The sequence below is a fragment of the Ostrinia furnacalis genome, unplaced genomic scaffold (genome assembly GCF_004193835.3).
Source record: "Ostrinia furnacalis isolate ACB-3 unplaced genomic scaffold, ASM419383v2 OfSCF1042, whole genome shotgun sequence".
NCBI classification, from domain to species: Eukaryota; Metazoa; Arthropoda; class Insecta; order Lepidoptera; family Crambidae; genus Ostrinia; species Ostrinia furnacalis.
This window is the reverse complement of record NW_021131281.1, coordinates 561,524-572,944: the sequence shown is the minus strand read 5'-3', so window position 1 is coordinate 572,944 and position 11,421 is coordinate 561,524.

Below are 11,421 nucleotides of genomic sequence, written 5' to 3'. Positions count from 1 at the left end.
CGTCCGGACAGGGTCTAGTTTATTTTCCGGGTATAAAAAAAAGTCCCGGAAATCGCAAGGTGGACCGACGACATCATAAAGGCGCTGGATGCAGGCCGCCACCAACGGGCCATTGTGAAAATCATTGGGGGAGGGCTATGTTCAGCAGTGGACGTCCTATGGCTGAAATGATGATGATAAAAATGTCATACGCCAATGCCGGGCGATGCGACTAAAATTATATTGACAAATTCGGTTTCTGGGCTCCAAAATCCGGGGCTTTTACACGTCTTGTCCTGTTTGGCAAATTTTATAGATGGCAACCCTACTTTTACGTAGCTTTGACAGCTCAGTGGCTCAGGTAATTCTCGATTGGAATAGGCCTAGAGATATTTCAGGCCAATACCCTTTACAAATGCCAGATAGCCTGAATGTTTCCAGTATTTTGTGTATACCCTCCTTTGATACTTAATACTCCTGTGATACTTAGCGAGTTCACAAAGAAGAAATACGTGCCCTTTTTTCAATATAAAAACTTGTTACAATTAAGATAAGGTTATTGTACAGGCGTATAGCTTAGGCAAATATACCCTTCAATGCATGAAAATACATTTATTTTTGCAAAGCCGGGATGAATAAAATTGTGTAGAAGCCACTTCTACTAATAAATCTTTTTAAAGGAAATCGGTTCCGAACCCTCTTTACACGGCACGGGTATATTGAGATAATGTACTACTACAGTAATATAACTTCAATGGGTATACATAACTTTTTAACCGTTCCTTTTTTAACATGGCGGCTCTACTAAATGATCTTCTGGCAGCTATTTGAACTACTGATTATCCCTAAGGACTCTTTACTATAAGATGATTCAGTTGTGGATATAGTCCTTTTATTTCTTAGTCAATATTTGCACAAAAAGATTGACTGGGGTGCGTTAAGTTTTATTACCAGTATTTTATTAGATGAAGACCTCAGTAAATATTAGTGTAATAATATAAATCTAATATTTATCGGCCTATTTGTATCGCTATAAACACCGATTCAAAAAGTAGGTAGATAGGTACTTATTAAATTTAAATGGGTTTTTACCCTTAGAGTGGTAGAGAAAAATATTTTTCATTGCTTTTTAAAACCAAATGTTATATCACTATTAATTGATAGTTAAAAATAAACGGTGGCATCAATTCTCCCACCAGTTATTCTTTAAGCTATTATTTATTATGGAATCAATTTTTTTTGTCTCATTTTTAATTTTTTTAAGTGATTTTACGGGTTTACGCTACACCACTAACGTCTGAAAATAATGTTTCCGGCATCTCAGAACTATCATTCAACTACAGTCTGCAAATCAGACATATTGCTATGATGTAGTTCGGTAAAATTCTTTGACAATTTTGAAAATTCGGTCAGATCAAACGCTACGCGGAAAATGTCTGATATTGGTATTTTCGAGTTCAGGATAATCGTATCTATCGATTTGATGCGGTTTTGGCCGTATTGCTATGAGACAAAAATTTTGGTCGTGGGCTCTCGTACTATTAGAAGTACCCTTACTTTCAAAGATGTTTTTAATTACAAACACTTAGCTAGCTAGCTAGATCGTCTTGAGAGATTTGAATTTTAGAGACTGGATTTACAAAACATACGCCCAGTATTGTAGTAATTCTTAGGATTGAATTTACTCATAATTTTTAACATAAGATAAATAAATTCAGCAGCTCAAGTACAACATTGTTACTGCAAAGAATAACCGCAACAGTTGAATTGTCATTGGAGTAGGCACTTTAAATGTACTCCTTTGAATTTTTTTCTACAAAATTAATTCTATGCAAAACAAGCCTTTGTCGCTGAAATTTAAAATGGAAACAAGTCGCACAAGTGGGCTTTCATTTGTTCAGAAGCTCGTTAGCACCTCGAGTGCGCCCAAGTTACTGACCTAAAAACAATTATAGTGCGAATGATGCGCTATTGTCGTAATAAATATTTAACTGTTGTTTACATGCCAAAGAGAAATTATACAATGTAAATTAAATTAAATTAAATTAAAAAGCAGTTTTACAAAGGTCTGCATAAAATTATAAAACAAATGAATGACTGATTTTCAATGCATGTAAATGCCAACTAAAAAACAAGAGAAAAACGAGAATCACTTTAAAACTTTTCAATCCTCGTTCGTTCTTTTTGATTCATTGAAGTCTTTTTATTCATGCCAGCTGAATGAAATATTGAATTCATTTTGTGAATTACAATCCCTTCTTCAATGCGGATTCTCAATTGGTTTTTTCACAAACAGCATGACAGAAGACAGATACTATTTAGGATTTATGTATTGTAATTATTTTGGAGTTATTAAAATGCAACAACAATATTTTTCTTTACAGAGTTGGATTTCGAATTTGAAGAAAATTCTGAGTGAGCAATTTGATAACATAATCTATTGTCAGTTGATTTTTAAAAGATTTTCATTGGAATAAAAGATAATATTTTCTAGAAGTCACTCCGAAGAGTTTAAACGTGTATTTAAAAAATATAAAAAGATATTTGAGTTTCAATCATAATCTAATTTGAATTTAAAAAGTTCGAACTTCATTCATTTCAATACAGTTGATGGCTAAAAACAATAGAGCCGTAATTTGGAATACAATTTGGAACAGCTCATAATTACAGTTTACTTGTTCCATGATTAAAATAACAAGCGTGTTGTCCAGAACGTTCTGAAAATGGCGAGTTTCAGCTCCAATTAATTGTTATTACGCACCTGCAAAGTAATTGTTTGGAAATGCAAATATTGGGCATCAGGCCCCGATAGCAGCTTTGATATTCAAATTAAGTTTGTTGAGCTATTTTTGGGTTGAATTGATTTATTTTAAAACTTTTGAAACTTTAAAACACGCTCACGTAGTTAAAAAACTACGCTTTGAATTTAACTTTTCTAAAGTGGTTTTATTATGTACCTAACAAACTAAAAGTCGAATAGAATCCAAATATCTGACGTCTCATAACTCAATGTTATGGTAAAACTAACATTAAGCTTTAAAAGAAATTCAGTAATTTAGCTAGAAGACCAGAAAATGTAACTTTACCATGTAAATTAATAAATCTAAACTTATACTGAAGTACTTTGAAGATCCTGTTTGGTTAAGAAGTTTAAACCCATGACTAAGTTAGAGCTTTAAAGTTCTGATGGTATTAAGTTAACATTATGTTACCTTAATAATTTTTTAAATAACCTACATGTAAACTTACCTAAAGTTGAATACTTTAAGGCGGTTATCACACTGCGCCGCGCTCCGTCGCGGAGCGCGGGGCGACAGATTTAATAATTGTATGCAAGTACCTCAGTTTGTATGGAAAACACGCGCGGAACTTCACACTGACAACGCGTCCGCGCGCGTGATTTTTTATATGAAATCACGCGCTCCGCGGCGGAGCGCGGCGCAGTGTGATTTAAACCGCCTAACATCGTCGCTTGCCTCTCTAACTGACGTAACTGACATTTAGCAAAATTTTCAGGCGATTAGACAGATCGATTCGTCTTGAAAAATTGATTAAGATTGTGTAGATAACTCAGTTTCGAAAAAAATGTCATAGCTATAGTTTAAGGGTTGATTTAAAATATTTTTTTGAATTTAAAATACATATTTAATACAATAATCTTCTAACCACCTAAATATTATTTATCTACTGTATATCTAGAAAAATATTTACTACTTAAACTAAGTTATTTTTAAAACACGTTTTTAATTTATTCTTCAACTTCACAAGCCCTTTAGAAAATGAATATTCAATTTCTTCCCTACATGTAAACGAAGATTTTTCCTTACAATTTTACTTTTCCTTTTCTTTGAATAAAAAGGAAACCTTTGAAAATATTTATTCACATACAGTGAGGAATACTGTAGTACTAGTGTTGTTGAAAATCGACTACTACATATCGATAAAACCGAAAGCAACAATAGGATAATGGATAATTCGAATAATATGCTAAAAAGTTTAGGAGCGTTTTTTTGATACATGAAGCGAGTCTCTCGATATTGCTACTTAAAAGTATTGATTAAATATATTAAATTTATTAAACTGCTATACTTTTTATTCGTACTAATAGTTTGACTAATAGGTTATGCAAAGTACTGTCAGTACAGTACAGTATGCAGTCGATATAGAGATAATATTGTTCTTAGCTGTTTACGGCTTAATTCTTTCACCATGTCTTGTACAGAGCGCTCATAAAGTTTACGCTTTTCCATCTATCTGTCATAGTCAAAGGTCGATATGCAGTCTCTTTGCGGAATGACTGGTTTATCCTAGCTTTGACCGAGGCCTTCAGGCAAACCCCGAAGTGAATTCTAATTTCGGCCTTTGACTAAGTCAAACCTAGAAGTGCCTAAACTGTTCAGTCAAACGTCGAAACTAAAATAATCTGTATTGGGCTTTGCCTAGTCAATCCTAGAAACGACTGGCAGACTCTGTCAGAAGTAGACAGCAAATAGAAAACCGACCAAGTGCGAGTCGGATTCGTTCACGAAGGGTTCCGTGCGACTCTGTTCTTGTATGGGAGCCCCCCTTTAATATTAATTTTATTTTAATTTTATGATTTATTTTTAAAGTAGATATGCAACTAAATATTATGTGAATATTTCAAGGATTTACCTGTTTACGTTTTAGTTTTAAGTGAATAGAATTTTTGTTAAGTGAATAAAAAACTAAATCTTTTCAGAATGATTCATGAGATACGAGTCTAGTGAGTGACAGACAACATTTAGCGAAGTCATAGTAATAGGGTCCCGTTATAACTCTTTATCCTTTAAGGTACAACAGAACCCTAAAAATCAGTAATTTCAAGATCGGTCTAGAAACACTGACAACAACCGCAGTAAATAATTTTAGTTACTCGTACCTTCACCTAAAGAACCGACCGTAACGCCTATGCAATAAATTCGAGATCAGAATGAAGTATAGTTTAGTTTAAAGTCTTAATTGAGGTTTGACTAGTCAAACCCCGATTTCATTAAATTGAGTTTCGACCTTTGCCTGACCTAATTAGTTACTCCTAGGTTTGACTAACATTCTTTAGTCAAAGGCCGAAATGTTTGGGCTTTGACTAAGACTTCTAGTCAGACCTGAGGTTTGACTAGTCAAACCTAGGTAGGAGTGCCGGAACTTCGAGGTTTGACTATAACATATCGATAAATCCTAAAGTATTTTTTGACGATAAAAATTATCTATCGTGAAACTATCGACAGCTTTCCAACACTAGTGGTGACTCTCAAATTGGATATCTCCGTCGCTTAGGCGCTTGCGGTGAAAAGGTGCTAAGTGACATTTTTGGGAAAGATCCAACTCTTTGGTTTGCTTTAAATAGTGACTTGTATTCGCGTAACAAGCGTTGCTGAAATTATAAAAAAAACTTATTCAAGTGTCGATAAAAACCGTGTTTTTAATAATAAATTATTCATAAGGTGTCGACAAATAACTAGTGACGAAGTTCTATTTAAACAACCCCGATAACGATTTTGATATACCTTAAATTGAAAAGAAAGAGGTACTCTTAAAACTGTTTTTTGTTCATTTTAATATGAACTATTTTAGGTATTAGGTATCAAAATATAACCTTGTTATCAAGGCAGATACTCCATTGAATTCATTTGATATGAGTAGAGATTTTCAATTGAAAAAAAAAAAGTAGAAAATTACGAGGTTGCGTTCAGTTCGAAGTGGCTATCACGTAGATAGCGAATAAAAATGTCTAGATTTCGCTGGTCTCTTGCGGTTTTAATAGTTTCGTAGCATCTCGTAGTAGTGCTACGGTACTGTAGTATGACTACGAAACAGTGACATCGTAGTTCTACGAATCAAAGTATGTAGAGTTACAAACTGGTCAGTTATGTTTATTGCAAAGTCGCCCGTAAGATGTGAACATAAGACAGAGTTTTGGTTTTTGTGCAGTCGTCTGTAGGTACCTACTTAGTATTGATTAACATAATAAACCTTTGAATCTTTATTTCATAATAAAAGCCTTTAAGCACCAATAACGTATACACGCGTTATTTGATAGCTCTTACAGATGTCGGTACTTACTGCGACCGGCGGATGTAATAAAAACCTTATTATAGCGAACGTGGAAGTATTATTAAAGTTTTAAGGTCCTCGCTTTATGAACAGGGATGAAAGTTTAACACGCTTTATTGAAAGGAACGTAATTGTGGAAATCTAAGTTACTAGTTCCTTCGTGCGAATAAAAATATGACGATTCACTTTATTAGCAGCTGTAAATAAGTTCTTTAGGAAGATAGAAGGGTCTATAGTTGAAATTAATTAAATAGACGGGCGCCATCTAGTCCCAAACTAAGTTTAGCTTATACTATAGGTATCCGATAAAGGAAATCCACTTCATTCGTTGTGTAAATGTGTATGCTATACCTAAAAATATTACTTGGAAAAACTAAATTTTTTTTTCATGCATAATACAAATCAATATTTATTTGTATTGTGCGGGGAACGAACCCGCAACTTCCCCAGTGAAAGAAAAATATTCTCTAAAGATCTTTGGAGTTACATTTGAGTGAGTTAGTTAATTTTGATGTTTTGAAAATAATTTAAAATGAAAATCTCTAGATAGAATATTTTAAACACATTCCTTTATTTACATAATACATAGAAAACACAATATATTTCATAGGTACAACATATATTAATACAGACCAGTCAAAAATATTGATACATTATTAATATTAAATCAATCGCATTAAGTTATTCATGTAAATAGTTTATAATATAAAGTTTTTACGACAAATTCAAAAACGAGATATTTTAGTACTATTGTATACAAATATAAATTTGTGCGTAATCGAAGCAAATGGAAACGGAAACATTTAATTTTCAGAATAATTATGTTATAAGCAAAAAAAATTATAAAGAATCTTTTTAATACTTCACAAGCAGACGTAGGTATCTAATAAAAACATTTATAACTCAATCAAATTGAGTGTTGATTTTTTTACAAATTTCAGAAACTTTGGAAGAAAAGGTTGATCCTATATGGGAAGCTATGTAATTGAAAACAACACGAACTTCGAAGAGGATCGCCTTGTTTAATAATAAATCAGTGCTTAAAACAAAGTTAAAGCCGACGTACGACGTGAGCGTGACGTCTTAAGAAAACACTGTGAAACTTTTATCTTCTACTAGTCCTTTAGAGTAGGCGCACACCGTTGATTTTTCGTCGGCCGATAGTTTAGTCGGGCAGTTGATCAGTATGGGCATGTATGGGAGTGCGCACACTACGCCGATTCGATTTGGCCGATTCTTCATACAAATTAAAATCGGGCACAACTATCGGCCAACTAAAAATCAACGGTGTGCGCCTACTCTTAAACAGCACATTTGTAGATTACGAGCAAATGTGATTGAGCTTTATGCCCTGCAAAGGTTTTACAAGCGATGCTTGCTTAAGCGAAGCAGCAAATCGAACGCACAGCCTTGAATAGAGCTCTGTGATTGGTTCGTGTGTCACTCTGTGCGTCCACGCGCACTGTGAGACCTCATAGTAATGTTTGTGAATACGGGCGTTAGTGTACAAACCAAGTTACTAGTATTTGGTGACCGTTAAAACGTAGTATGCATAGGTATTTTTTAAATTTTATTTTTTGAAGTTTAAAGACGCTAACGTCATGTTGCAGACACGCCGGCTCTATATCGAGACCATAATAATTAATTGATTATAATAAATAAGTATTAAAACACTGTTTTGTATAATAGGTAACACATAATCACACTCATTTGTCACTCCACGAAACAACAGTTATTGTGGGCGGGTAGGTTAATTAAAATTCACACAACTTGGACAGCAGTTACGGAAATATAAGGTGCATTAGGCCTTAAGCCCTTGCATTTACAACATCAACAACAATACCAGTATACGCAAGTCTGCTACCCTTTAAGAGGCAATTAGAATTGAATGAGAGCACGACATATTTCTATCAGAAATTACTTCATGGATTTTTTTTTCAGAAACTAAGATCCAAGAACTAAAAGATGCACATGTTGCTTATAAGATGTAACAAGTGCTTATAGAAATTATCCTGCTTTCGCCTCCGAGATTTATTTTACCATGTAGTACCCCTGTACGACAACCCAATCCGCACACAATATTCAGCGTAGTAGTATTAAAAAACAAAAGAGCGGGCAACCCCACCCCTACCACGCTGTGGGCTCGGTGTCCGAGCGGTCTCATTCCTTTGTGCGCACGCGCAACGACCGNATATTTCATACAACATATATTAATACAGACCAGTCAAAAATATTGATACATTATTAATATTAAATCAATCGCATTAAGTTATTCATGTAAATAGTTTATAATATAAAGTTTTTACGACAAATTCAAAAACGAGATACTTTAGTACTATTGTATACAAATATAAATTTGTGCGTAATCGAACCAATATGGAAACGGAAACATTTAATTTTCAGAATAAGTTAGAAGCAAAAATATTTATAAAGAATCTTTTTAATACTTCACAAGAAGTAGGTATCTAATACAAACATTTAAAACTCAATCAAATTGAGTTTTGATTTATTTATGAATTCAAGAAACTTTGGAAGAAAAGGGTGATCCTATATGGGAAGCTATGTAATTAAAAATAACACGAAACTCGAAGAGAATCGCCTTGTATAATAATAAATCAGTACGGCTAGCACGAAAAACTTTCGAGTTCAAATCGTTTGCGTACTCGAATTGTCATCAAAAGATTTAGTAAGAAAACTACAACAGCGTCCTTGTGAACGTGTCGTAAAGTGAACTTAGTATGAGATGTGGTTGCACGAAACTTATTTTAAGAATCAAAATTGTCACTTTATTGTTTAATTCGAAGATTGAGTATCGAATTTTATCGAATACGCAAACGATTCGAAGACGAAAGTTGTTTATGCTAGAGTTACAGTGCGACGTGAGCGTGACGTCTTAAGAAAACACTGTTAAACATTTGTCTTCTACCAGTCCTTTATACTGCATATTTGTAGATTACGAGCAAATGTGATTGAGCTGTATGGCCTGCAAAGGTTTTGCGTCCGTATTCACAAACGATTCTTGCTCAAATGCAGAAAATCAAATGCACAGCCTTGAATAGAGCTCTGTGATTGGTTCGTGTGTCACTCTGTGCGTCCACGCGCACTGTGAGACCTCATAGTAATGTTTGTGAATACTGGCGTTAGTGTACAAACCAAGTTACTAGAATTTGGTGACCGTTAAAACGTAGTATGCATAGATATTTTTTAAATTTTATTTTTTGAAGTTTAAAGACGCTCACGTCATGTTGCAGACACGCCGGCTCTATATCGAGACTATAATAATAAATTAATTATAATGAATAAGTATTAAAACACTGTATAGTATAATAGGTAACACATAACCACACTCATTTGTCACTCCACGAAACAACAGTTATTGTGGGCGGGTAGGTTAAAATTCACACAACTTGGACAGCAGTTACGGAAATATAAGGTGCATTTAGGCTTTAAACCCTTGAATTTATAACATAAATAACCCTTCTTCTGGCGCAGTCGGATAACAAAACCAGTATACGTAAGTCTGCTACCCTTTTAGAGGTAATTAGAATATAATAAGAGCACGACATTTGCATAGGTTCTATCAGAAATTACTTCAAGGTTGTGTTTTTCTTTTAGAAACTAAGATTCAAGAACTAAAAGATGCACATGCTGCTTATAACAAGTATTTATAGAAAATGTAGTCGGGACTTTTACAGTCTGAGTGGACCTTCAAATCTTAATTTTCAAGCCCATACTCAAATAATAAAACATGGATTCGAACAAAACACACAATAGCTTAATGACATTGCATTTAAGTCAGGTAAGGTTTACCCAAGTGATAGAAAAGTTGTTATAGCAACGAGGAAATTAATTAGAAGAAAATAAATTATTGAAAACGTTTTAGAATTACAAATTACTTATTATTTATCAATAAGACATCAAATTTACAAAATTTATAAGAACTGCTGTCTAAGTTTGATTACACAAATTTTCAATATTATACACCAATACAAAAATATTTTTTACATCAGACAATTTTGTATAACATCGAAAATACGTTCATTAACCATCAGTTTGGATAGTGATCATAAAATAGTACACAGAAGTGTATGTACATCGAATTGTGGTACTGAGGTAGACGCAACAACATCAGTTTTGGAATAAACATTCATATTTTACAGGCACGTTACAGTTGGGACCTATCTAAGAAAGAGTACTATGTAAAGATTACAGATAAGAATATTGAAATCGCATATTAAACCCTATTACATTCCACTTTATGTTCACATTGAAACAACATCACAAAATATAAATTCACATTATCAATATTTGAAAAGGGCGAACATTTTATGAACATTTACTTGTCATAGCATAGTTGTCATGTAACAAACTCTCGAATATACACAATTTTCATCTTAGCTAAAATACTTTATCCTTATACCAATCTGAGTGTCGACACACCAAGCAGAGGACCAGCCCCTGTTTCATAAGAATACGAAGAATCAAAGCGTTTTAGAACGACTCTCCCCAGCAGACCATCATTTGTTAATAGCTAACTAATCTATGCTAGCTTTTTCTAAACGGAGAAAAGCGCGTTTAAACTCGAGTACCCCACCGTGTGACAACGGCCGCGCTTAGAGTAGGTACTCTCATTGGTCGGGGCGGTCGAACGAGGTGTTAGGCGTGCTCTCCACCTTCTTCAACACTATCTTGAAAGCGAAAGTGTGCTTCGGAGAAACAGACGCTGGACGAGGGGCCTGGGGAGACCGCGGCGGAGCTTCTGGAGGCATCTCCGATCGAGTTCGCGATCGCCTCGGAGGATTGCCGCGAATGATTGGAGCTGATAAGGGCTCCTTCGGCTGCGGCGATAGACGATTAGGCGACAGTCGGCTCGGCGAATGCTCAGGAGTCCGCAGGTCTGCAGGCGGCAGCATCAATGGCGGCAAATTGGCACAAGGAGACCCGCGAGAACCACGGCGCTCTTTCAGTCCCATCGGGGGCGGCGGTGACACCGGCGTGTCATCTTCCGCAGCGGCAACGACCACCAGCGGCTCGGTCCTCACCGGCGGCGGCTTCGGCGGCTCGGTCGCGTCAGACGTTATCGATCTTCTAAAATAATTCAGTCCGTTCTCTATCTCTGCTAAAGCGCGTTTCACAAACGGGAAACTCTCTGAAATTTCCGACGTGGATTTGCGCACGGGAAACTCAGTCTCGCTGTCCCGCTTTCTAGGTCTGCACCGCTCGAAGGTGGCGTCTCCCGAAGCTGCCACTGTTTCGGAGACCTGCCTGGTCAGAGCCGCGTGCTTTATAGAGTCCGATTTGGATCGGGGCTCTCTCGTTTTCGGCGTGGGGGAGCGCCGTTCGCCGAACTTTTTGCTGGCGGCACGTTTT